This window comes from Uloborus diversus, chromosome 10 (genome assembly GCF_026930045.1).
Source record: "Uloborus diversus isolate 005 chromosome 10, Udiv.v.3.1, whole genome shotgun sequence".
Taxonomy (NCBI): Eukaryota; Metazoa; Arthropoda; class Arachnida; order Araneae; family Uloboridae; genus Uloborus; species Uloborus diversus.
Window position 1 is genome coordinate 68,622,226 of NC_072740.1, and position 12,044 is coordinate 68,634,269.

Genomic DNA, 12,044 nt, shown 5'->3' on the forward strand with positions numbered 1-12,044 from the left:
CAAGGACACCTCAACTGGAAATCACTATGTCCTACCAAAGTTTGTTTATTCGAAAATTTTTGGGATGTCACTATCATCTCCTGAAAATTTCTTACTCGATAATTTTGTCTGGCGATTGAACAAAATTATCACCATTCGGCAAAATTTGAAGTTCCGTTCGGCAAAATAATCACTATTCGGCGAAATTTGGAGTTCCATTTGGTAAAGAGAGAATTTTCACCCTCCTAAAATTTTAAGTTCGGAGCACCCCAGACTCCTATATACTGTAAATGCAATGTTACTTATTAGTCCTGTTGTTGGTCAACTAAAGGTACGTCTTAAGATGAAGATACATCAAATATAGCTGTCCAAAAGTCAAAATGCAATCAATCAGTGTAAGTCAAATGCATCTCCATCATGTTCCTGCTTTTTATCACTGATTTATAGCAAATTTATTAGTCGACTCCCGCTACAACGCGATTCGACCTACGCGAAATGGCTATAACGCGATGTTTTCAGCAGTAAAGAATTTTAAACTTAACTCGAATTCCTCGCCCGCAGCACAAAAATTTTCGGAAAGAAATCGCAGTGTGTAAGTATCGGTTTTGTTATTGGCTACTAAAGATAGTTTTTTTCGTTTCTGTACGTTCATTTCTTTAGCATCACTCAGAGCGGAAAATCCCACACTTTTTTTCATTATTTTTTTCATTCTCAATGCAAAAGTTGATGAAATATAATGACACCTAAGAGTGCTGTTTGATCTAAAGTTTGTGAAGATAGAAAGAAAAAAGGAAAGTTCCTGACATTTAAAAAAAACTAAATATTCCCGATGTGCTTGAACAACTAAAAATTGCGTCGAAGGTAGCACAATTATATTAGGTACTAGTGGTACCCGCACGGCTTTGCCCGTAATAGAAAATTAAAAGGTCTTTTGGTTCGCCTGTATACTTACAGATAATGTATGGTGAATTTTCTCGCCAATTGGCTTGTACCCATGTTACGGTTCCACGTTATGATAATTTCGTAATTTACTCGTCCATCTTATGATATTTTTGTTCTTAAAATTTGAATAGAAAATGAACCAAATCAAATTTTCGAAAAATCGCTTCGAGATGCACACCCCCATGCTACAAACTATCTTTGTGCCAAATTTCATGAAAATCAGCCGAACGATCTAGGCGCTATGCGCGTCAGAGATCCTGACAGACAGAGAGACATTCAGCTTTATTATTAGTAAAGAAGATGTGTGCTATGTACGTGTACTACTAAAAGTCAAGAAAGAGAAATCCGCAAAAGTTCGCCGATTAGTAGAGTCTAAGAAAAATGCAAAAATTATGAAAATAGAAGCTGCTCTTTTATTGTGCATTGAAAAAACCAATAAGGAAGGGTACTGCTATAGATGGGAACGTTATAAAAGAACTAGCGAAGCAACTGTATTTAAAAATATATTGGAATTACGGTTTGACCACGCAGCATAAATCATTATCATCTTTATTTTTTTTTTTCATGTTACAAATATCATTACTTGCTCTACTGTACTCTTCAGTTGTAGTAGAATATTTTAATGTTACTACATACGGTACATATCGTTCTGGTTTATCTCATGTCTCTCTTTTCCATTGATCATTGAATTTTGGGCATCGCAACAGTATTTTATGCTGAATAAAACAATTATTTTTTAAAAAATTAAATTCTTTATGTAAAAAATAGTAATGTCTGATGCATAATTGAGGAATGGTTTAAAATAGTTCATGATTGTGTTTACAAGAGTCTAAAATGATTCGGTATGTTTATAAAAGTTTTTACACATACCCTTTTTCACAACGCGAAATTTTGACTTACGCGAGATGTCTTGGAACACATCCCTCGCGTAAATCGGGACTCGACTGTACTGCCAAATATAATAATAAGTTTACTTGTTACTAAACAAATTTAGAAATAATTCATTAACCTTTTAAGGGTAAGACAGATGACAGAACAGCGTTCATTATTACGAGGTTTTTTTAAACTATATGTTTACTACTTTTCAAGCAATAAAACATTTATAAAGCCTTTCAAAATTTTTATGTGTTCTATTTTGTATTTTATTTAACATTCAATGAGTCAATTATTAAACATTTCGGATCAAATCGAGTTTAGTCATATCAAATATAGCCGTCTGAAAGTTAAAATGCCATCGATAAATATAATCTGAATATATCTCCATCATGTTCCTTCTGTTGACGACTGATTTTAGCAATTGAGGCAAACGTAATTGCAAATTATAATACAAAGGTAATTGTTACTAAACAACTTTATAAACGAAATCATTGACCTTTTATTGGTAAGACAGATGAGTATACAGCGTTACTTACAGTGAGGGTTTCTTCTAAAATATATGTTTCGTAGGTTTCAAGCAATAAAACATTTACATTGTCTTTGAAATTTGTAGTTGTTCAATTTTATATTTAATTTAACATTAAATGAATCAGTTATTAAATTACTAAACATCTTTACTTTAGTCATAATGGTTTAAATCTTGCATTTCATACATTATTACTACTTTAATTCGGAAATGACATCATAGTTTCATTATTAAATGATACACATGACGTAGTTTCTGAAACTGTTTCATTAATTCCGCATGAAGTGCATCAATATAAGCACTTTTACAAGGCAATAACCTTTTAAAATTTTATTTAATACTTAACGTAAGAACTACTGTTATTTGTACAGTTGAACCAAAAACTTCATCTTATGTTTAATACCAGTCAACATCTGCATTTTAATTAAGTTCGGGTCATTTAAGCATACACTTTTTTTCTTCTTTTTATGTATTGTATTTTTTGCTGTATAGGGTAGATACTGATTTGCAAAATAAAATGGAAAATTCCGCTTAAATATAATTTCATCAACGCATTTCAGCAATTGTTGTCCATTTCTCTAAATTTCAAAATTATTCATTCTTTTCATAAACAAGTAATAATTCGTTGTACAATAATTTATTTTGCAGGGTTTAGTAAGATAAAATTCAAACCTCTTCAGCCGTGACTGTGCGCAGTTTAATTTCAAATGCTCATTTAAATTATGCGCCAGCACGCTAAGTTAATTAATATGTATAAGTTTCCCTACTTAATAATTAAAGACGCCACTCTAAATGTAGGGTTGCTGCTTTTAAGATGACTGATGATTGCTATCAATTAATCTGCACGCAAAGATTAATTCATGCGGCGTGAGAACATTTACATGAAGGTTTCTTTCAGAAATCTACATTCACGGTGAGGATTTGGTATTTGATCGAAGAAGAATATTTCAAGCTTATGTCGAGTCTTGTTGTTTGAGATATCTAAAAATCAATATGTCATTGGAAATTGACAAAATGACAACTTAAGTAAAATGAGAAATATAAATATCCTATTTATTTAAAGCATTTAACAAAAGCAAATGATATAGAAAAGACATTTCTCGAAAAAAAAACTGATTCATTAAAACGGGAGTAATTAAATTTAAACTAAAACACAATCTAAAAGCGCATGCTCGCGGAATTAAAAAACTAGTTCCGTTGCATAATTATACGCTAAATGCAGTTTGACTGTTAACATGAGCTCAAATATTTTATTTACTTTTTTTTCGCGATAAATTTAAATGACCGTTGAGCACCAATTAAATTATTGCTATTAGTCGCTCATTTTTTATGAATTTCGCACTCGTAATTTAAATGTTACATTTATCTTTAAAGCTTTACAGTTTATTCCCTAACTTGTTTTTTTTTTTTTTTTTTTTTCTCAAACTTGATGCAAGAGGAAAAACACAAGTTTTAAAATACCTTTGTGCTGAAATAACAAATTCAAAAAGCACAAATTGCAGATTACTGCCGATACGTGTTTCGGCGTTACAAAAAACACCTTTTTAATGCAAAAGAAATGAATAATGGATGAAAAGACATCCGACACTGCTCATTTCTTTTACAATGAAAAAGCCGTCGATTGTAACGTCAAAACACGTGTCTACAGTAATCTGCAATTTGTGCTTCATCACGTTGTCATTTATTTTTTTTACAAATATAAGTTTATTAAATTTAATTTAAATCATTTACATTATTTGATTATCATACGCAGTTATACAAAAGAGCAGAGTACCAAACAAGAGGAACGACAAAAGGATAGCATAATCAATTGGAATATCAAGTTTACTAAAACATTATGAAAAGGCTAGGTATTTAGTAATTTAGATATGCTTTTTAAAATTAAATTTTAGCTATTACTACTAGGAAACTAACACCACGCACAATGGCTTTGGTACAGTTAATTTTTAGCATAATTTTCTTAAAGCTAAAAAGAAGCAAGGAAAGCTTAATAAATCTTGAAATATTACTAAACCTAAAACGGGTTGAAAACGAATTAAATAATACAGTAAATATTAATAAACAACATTTGAAATTATGCGACGATTAAATCCGGGATTTAATCCTTTTTTCCCCCTCACGCACAAAACATTTAATAAATTATACTTTGATATTGAATGGGAATGCAGAAGTTCCAGTTTGCCGAATGGACCTCCAAATTTTGCCGAATGATTATCTTTTTGCTAAATGGAACTCCAACTTTCGCCGAACAGAACTCAAAAGTTCCGAATGATGATCATTTTTTCTGAATCGAACTCCAAATTTGCTGAATGGAACTCCAACTTTTGCCTTTTCAGAACTCCAACGTTTGCCGAATGAGAATAATTTTGCCAAATCGTCAGACAAAACTTAACGAAAAAGGAAATTTTCGGAAGATCACAATGACTTCCCGTAACCACCGATTGGGATGAGAATTGAGCAATAAATACCTGAAGTATATTATTTATTATGTGAAAACAAGACAAAAATAAAATTATTTCAGTGTAGTGAACTTGTAAATGTTAGAACTTCATAAATATTTGATGATCCATTATGTAATCCTAACCTCATCAAAAATAAATTCTTCCTCTTTTTTGTTACTTGTACTTACATCCCCCGCCCCCCACTGTCTTATATGTCGTATATATTTATTTACGACATCATGTAAAAGTATATTAAAGAATTATATATCAGGGAAAAAAATCTCTATGATAGCAGTTTGGCGAAAAAAATTCACGTCCGCCAGAGGGCGCCGTTCCCCCATAACTATCCATGTTTACGATTGTTTTCCACAGTCTAGCATTGTAAACAAGTGCGTTTTAAAATATACGACCTGAAAATTTGAAAGAATAAAGCTAATTTTGCCGTGAAAGTTCTTCAGACAGACATTGAATACTTACAGTTTCACCGTACGTTTGAACTATTTGCATTCGATACGTATAATTTCTGTTCATGAAGCAATAATTTTAATTGAACTTGATCTGGCTGTCAGTAAGGGAAGAGCTTGACAATTCATACATTTCTCCACTGGACAGAGGAGCAGCGTTTTTACGAGACAATTCATTCCTCTGTTATGTGCAAGGTAATTGATGTTTTATTTTGTACATTGCGTTCGAAATGGCTGTTTTATTTATTTATTATTTTAAAACTGAAAACGATTTTAGCTGTCTTTTGACAATAATGCTTTCTCCTAATAAAATCCGTAGACTGCATTTATTTTGTCTTAATTCTTTAGAATAATGTGCATTTATTTTTTAGAGTAAATGAGATAATTTTATTTTCTAGTTCTCAATTTCAAAAATAAGAACGAAAATAGCTATGGGTAATTATAAAATTTCGGGATTTAAATTATTACAGTAATTTTTTGCTTCCATTTACTATTATACAAACAAGGTGAATTTCAGATAGAATTAAATGTACATGTATAGTATTAATTTTGGAATGTTATCTGAAAATAAGGAAACCCCAAGTTCATGCTATTCACATGCAGTGGTGAATTCACACATTTGGGGACCGGCTCTAGAGTTTTACATCACTTATTTACCCCGATTTCTTTCCAGGAACAAAGCAGTATGCAGGAGGCATATTTATGAAAGAAAAAATTAAAACTAATTAGAAAAGGATATAGAAATAACCAAGATGCACATTTGTATTAACTTAATGAAAACCTAAAAAATAATGCAAATAATAATTTCAATGGTTAAAACAAAGGATAAATATAAAAATCGAAAATAAATTTCAGGAAAAAATTTATTTTGGGATGAGATTATTGAGGATTTTTCGTTTCCATTTTGACGACCGCGTGGAATTCTTGAGCTCCAGCAATTTTTTTGCATCAGCGGCCCAAACTAGCTGACTGCCGGCAACCATCCCGTCGCGTTCTCGGGATCATGCGAAATTCTCCTTTCTATTCTCAATAATCGAGAGCATTGGAACCGAAGCGTCACAAGTGGCGATGAAAAAATCATGCCACATTTTCCGCGCGTTGCCAAAGAAGATGAAGCTCCTTCCTTTTAGACTTCCCTCTTCCCCCTTGTTTTTCATTATTCAGTAAGTCAAAATGGCTATCAAGACAGATCTTATTTTCCACCTCCAGGTCACCAAACCTAATACCATGTGATTTTTTATTGTGTTTATACTTCCTTACCTGCTAATCTTGACGAACTTAAATATTGAATCACTGCAGCAGTTGCTTCCATGACTGCGTAAATGCTATGTGTATGGCTGAAGTTTGAGTACCGGTGCCATATTGTTGAGGCGTAAGGAAGAGGCAGTGTTGGGCATTAATCAATTATTTTTCCAATTGGCTTGTTAATTGATTTAAAAAGTAACTGCAATTAAATAAATTGCAATTAAATTAACTGCAATTAAACTATTAATTGCACTTTGCAATTAATTTAATTGGATTAATGTACGTTAATCGTTTTTCACAGTTAAAATAATTGCAATTAATTTTTAAATTGTTTTATGAAATAATTAAAACTAGCAATTTACTTTATGTATTAATAGGTACAGCGCAAGGTACAAAGTCAAAAGTACTATTCAATTTCGTATTTCCGTTCAGTGCTGATTGCTTGCTCGTCGCGTGAACTAGTCTGGTCTAGGCAAGCTTTTTCCACACGTAAATGTTTGTGTTTTAATTAAGTGTTTTAAGTTTGTGTAAATCATTGTTTTAGTTTAACCCATAACAGGGGAGGTGAGAAAGAAGGACATAACAGGGGATGTGAGGTCTCAGAGACCGCTCTGTTTCTTTTTTTTTTTTTTATCGTGTACATAATTAAGATACATTTCTGAAATTTCGCTCAGACGTTATTTAGACTTTTATTAGTAAAAAAAAAAGGAAAAAAATGTTCTTGAATTTTTAAATGAAATATACCTTTTCTGAGGATAATTCGCTGGAGCCATAAGGTTTTTTGAGAAAAGTCACATGCTGCAGTAAATAATTTATTGCTCGTAATAAAAATATTGTTGAGCATTGATCTTTTATTAGTGGCTAACATGTGTATTTAAATAGATAATAATATGGTATCTGTCCAGCGTCCACGTCCTAGGTAGATCTGTCGCCTGTACAATATGTTATACAAAACCAGTAATTTTTTAAGAGTTAGTTTTAATTAAAATTCACAAAACAATTGACAATTGTTGATTGTAGGAAACTAAAATTAACAATTAATTAATCGTGAATTGTATTTTTCTACAATTACAATTAATCAATTGTTAGTTGTTGTGGTTACGTTTACCAATTAATCAATTGTTAATCTTTAATTGTTCATGCAATCAAAATGTATCCAACTCTGGGAGGGAGGTTATTTTCCAAGGAAACTTCTGAATTATTTTGGCAACGTGGTATTAAATATAACTTATATTAAAAAACAGTACATGATGGGTAACAGTAAAAAATTGTCTAAAACTTAAGAAACAGCTAAAATACAAATAAAATTCCACAAGAAAAATTAATATTTTGTCTCATAATTTGAAGAAGTCGAGAACAAAAACTTCTGATTTTTTTTAAACGTAGTAGATTAGTTCAGAAACATTAAATTGAATTTTTCAACTTTTTCTCAACAAACAATTCGATCGCAAAAAAATACCGCAAAAAAAGAATGAACCACAATAGTATTGATACGAAAATCTATTGATGTTAATTAAAAACATGTCTGGTTAAAATTAATCCAGTAAACCTCACAATGCTGTTTTTAAAAGGCTTCTAATATTTCAAAGCAAAAAACGCGCTTGATGTACTCTTTTAATATTAAAACTTAAATACACTGAATGGCTAAAAATATGCAGGTTAAAAAACAACTAAGAAAAATGCTTCTATTTATCTTTCACTTCTATTTTTTGCGTAAAAAGGTTTCTTTTTTTACCTCAATACGACTTACACTTAAAAGATTTTATGTCCGCTTCGCTTGTACAATATTTATTAATTCAGTTCTTTCAACATATTAAAAATACTTTGAATTATTTCCTTTTAAAGTTGAACTATTAATACTTTCTCATTTTTCTTCAATCAATTTTTCTTAGTTAAAACCTTTTATCGAACAGATTCAATAATTTTCCCTCCAAGTTTAAAAAGAAAAGCTTTTTCTCTCTTTCAACGTTTCTTTTTTTAATCCTATAACACAAGAAAAGTTACCCCGAAGGAGTTCTGATGCACAATAACGATATTTAAATAAACTTTAATAATCAGTAGGCTGCGTAAAAGGTTTCACCTTCCTATGAATCTATTATCATATAATTAAACCAGGATTATGTTGCATTTCTCTTACTTTTTATTTCAAGATAAAATTAATTTTCATTTGCATTTGGTTCATTTTCTTGTTACGTAAAAGATGAAGGAAACATATTACGATTCAATATATTTAACATTGAGTTTTTTAAAAAAATGACATTTTTGCTTATAATATACCGTTTTTTTTTTGTTTTTTTTTCATAAAATCTTTTAGAAATTGATCAAAATTTTTCAAGTGTTCAGAAATAAATTATAGATGATTCAAAACTGAAAAAAATATTTGGAGTTATGTTTTAAACACGCACTGGTGTAGGCGTAATTATGAAATATAGTAACCGGGCCACTTAATCTGGTGTGACATACAAGCCTGAATTAACCTAAGCATGATTTAAAATCTGTTATTTATAGAAATACACTACTTAAAAACAGATATTCCTTACGATCAGGTTTGAAACAAAACTCTGAGATTTTGCCAGATACTCGATAGAAATTGAGAACACTTGCACAAAGACAAACAGCTGCCTAACTATAAATGTGAATCTTAACAGGCCATACACAGATCACTTGAGAGTTAGTTACCTATGGGTACACAATTCATCACTCAAGAACTAAAGTGGAATCCATAGCATTTCGACCATCGACGGAATTTTTTTAATACCCTACAATGACAAACACGCTCTTGAATAAACTTATTTCCTGGTCATGGCGTAGTAGCATTTTGATCTATCGTTTATGCCAAGAGCGGCACTAGTTTTCAAAAACAAAATGTTATTCAACCCTGCTGTTTCTTCTAGGTCTTATATAGGTAAACTTTTTTGACTATATTTTGGTAGTTAGTCTACATTAAGGTTTATCCTTCAGTTTAGGTTCATCTAGGTTGAGCCAATCAATCATGTTTTGCTCTTTCATGATCAAATTCTATTTATATCCGGTCTCTAGAGAAGGGCGATTGCTTCTGCTTTTTTCAGCGATCTATTTATCAAGAGTATTTTTCATTTTAAAGTGCAGTCATCGTTCTTTGGGAACTAAATTGTTATTTAATACCTCTTTTGGTAGAACATGTCACTTCTTGTTTCATATGAACAATTTATTAAAGCAGGTATCACAAGAAATGTCTAATCATACACAACGTTTGAGAACTAAATTAAAGCATCATTTTTTTATCATTTAAATGTCAATATCTATCCATTTGTGGAGAATAATTATATGTATATTTTTTTTTTCAATTACTGGAGCTTAAGAGTCAGTTTTTTTTGTTTTTTTTAAAGAATCAGGCATCCTGAATGGTTGACATTTTGGAATTTGCTAAAATTTTTAGGATATAAATTTTAAGAAAAAATTTTAGACGTATTTTTATTTTGCACAAAAAATATTTTTTCTTAAAGTTTTAGGATATCAAATTTGGACTTTATTTTTTCTTTAGGAAAAACGTCAACAATTTACAAAATCACGGGCTTCCTTATGTATAACTTAAAACGCTTCTTATTCAACTTGTTACCCTTTAGGAACATTATGAATTTTCAAAGTATATTTATTCTCGTAAAATAATTTCCATCACTGCATATTAATGATCACGTACAAACGCCAAAGAATATATTCAACACACACACACACAATATATATATATATATATATATATATATATATATATATATATATATATATAGTGGGTGGCCAAATAATTAGGAACACTTCCCAAGTTCTCTTATTTTCAAGTGTAGATTCACTTTTTGAAAAAAATAAACCAGGAACCACATTTTTTTTAATTCCGAAATGCTACTGGTATCATTATTATTGTTTTTTAGAAGAGGCAACACTACCTGTATGCGTCATGTTTACAAATATTTCAGGTTTCCAGTTTTAGTCTTTGGTGAGAAAAAACTGCTTTTGTCGTGAGGTAATATTAAGTATATATTAAGTATTCTAGAATTATGTCTTTGAAAGTTTTGGTGTCTGCTATGCTTAATACGTAATTAACACTTATTAATGTTATTACAGTTTGCGATTAAATTTCAATATTTGATTTATATTGTTGCTTGATATTGTCAAACCTTTTTTTAAAGAATGGACTAGGCTTCAAACATGTCCCCTAGAAAGTTTAGGGAAATACAAGCACTTCTACTTCCCTTAATACATAACCAGAGAGTTATTGCAAGTATAACAGGTGTTTTTAGGTCAATAGTTGGATATATCAAAAGTAAAATTGGCCACAGCATGCCACTGAAAGTGGAACACTTTGGAAAATGTGGCAGAAAGCACTTCATCAATGCTCGTACCGGCCACAGATAGTAATATTTTCCTCAAAATCGTAAAAGAAGTGTAGACTATCTTACTTATAAATGAAAAAATAACAGGGCATTGAAGTTTCCACCAGGACTGTTTGGAGGCAATTGATCGAAGAGTAAAAAAAAAACCGCGTCGCACCAAGGTTGAGAAAAAGCTTATACCCCCAGTTGGCAAAACCACCAAAAAACAAAAACTGTTGAGGACTGGAATCGTGTAAGAACTATTTGCAAGTAGTGCTATTAACAAATAATGTTATTATTTTAATTTGTTTAATACTTTATAGGCATGCTTATCCAAAGACTCCACTTTTAGCGTACGGTAGGGAAAACCTTGGGGAGTAACTCCCTGATGAAACCCCAGGATGTTTTGGGATTTTGGTTCAAATTCTCGTTTCTACATGTTCGAATTTTATATTGCTAATAAATTTATCGTGTACCAGTATCAAAGTGCTGTCTATGGTGCCTATTGAACTGAGATGTGAAGCTTAGTTTTCCAGGTTAAAAACACAGTATATGTTATTGCTTCTTAATGTATATATATATATATACACGAGGGGGGACCCAAAAATAACCGGATTTTTGTTCTAAAACATTTATACATTAGTTTATTCACAAAATTTCTTTAGTCTCCTTCAAAGTGTTCACCCTTCGATGCAATACACTTGTTAATTTTTTTTTTTTTTGCACTGTTAGAAGCTCCCCTGAAACTCTTTAACTTTAACCATGTCCAGGGCCCGTTTTTCAGAATTTTTTTCATCCTCGGAAACAGAAAAAGATCACAAGGGGCTAGGTCTGACGAATACGGGGGTAGAGGAACGACTGGCCACCCCTAAGAGGCGAAGTAGCGGTTAATAGTGAAGGAAGGCGTTATCATGGTAAAGGAACCATTCTTCCGATCGGCCCGCTCGAGCTCCAACTCACTCTTGTTTCTTCTAAAGTTTCGTCAATCGTAAACGACTCTCGTTGATTTTTTGGAGGATTTTTTCAACGTTTTTATCATTTCTAGACGTTGAAGAGCGCTCAGAGCGAGCATGATCTTCAACATTCATGCTACCACGTTTAAAGCGCCAAAACCAATCGAAAACTTGTGTACGGCTAATAGCACCGTTCTTGGAAGCTTGTTGAAACATTTGGTAAGCTATTCCGTTGCCGACTTTTCAAGCAGGAAGCAAAATTTCAAGTTTAC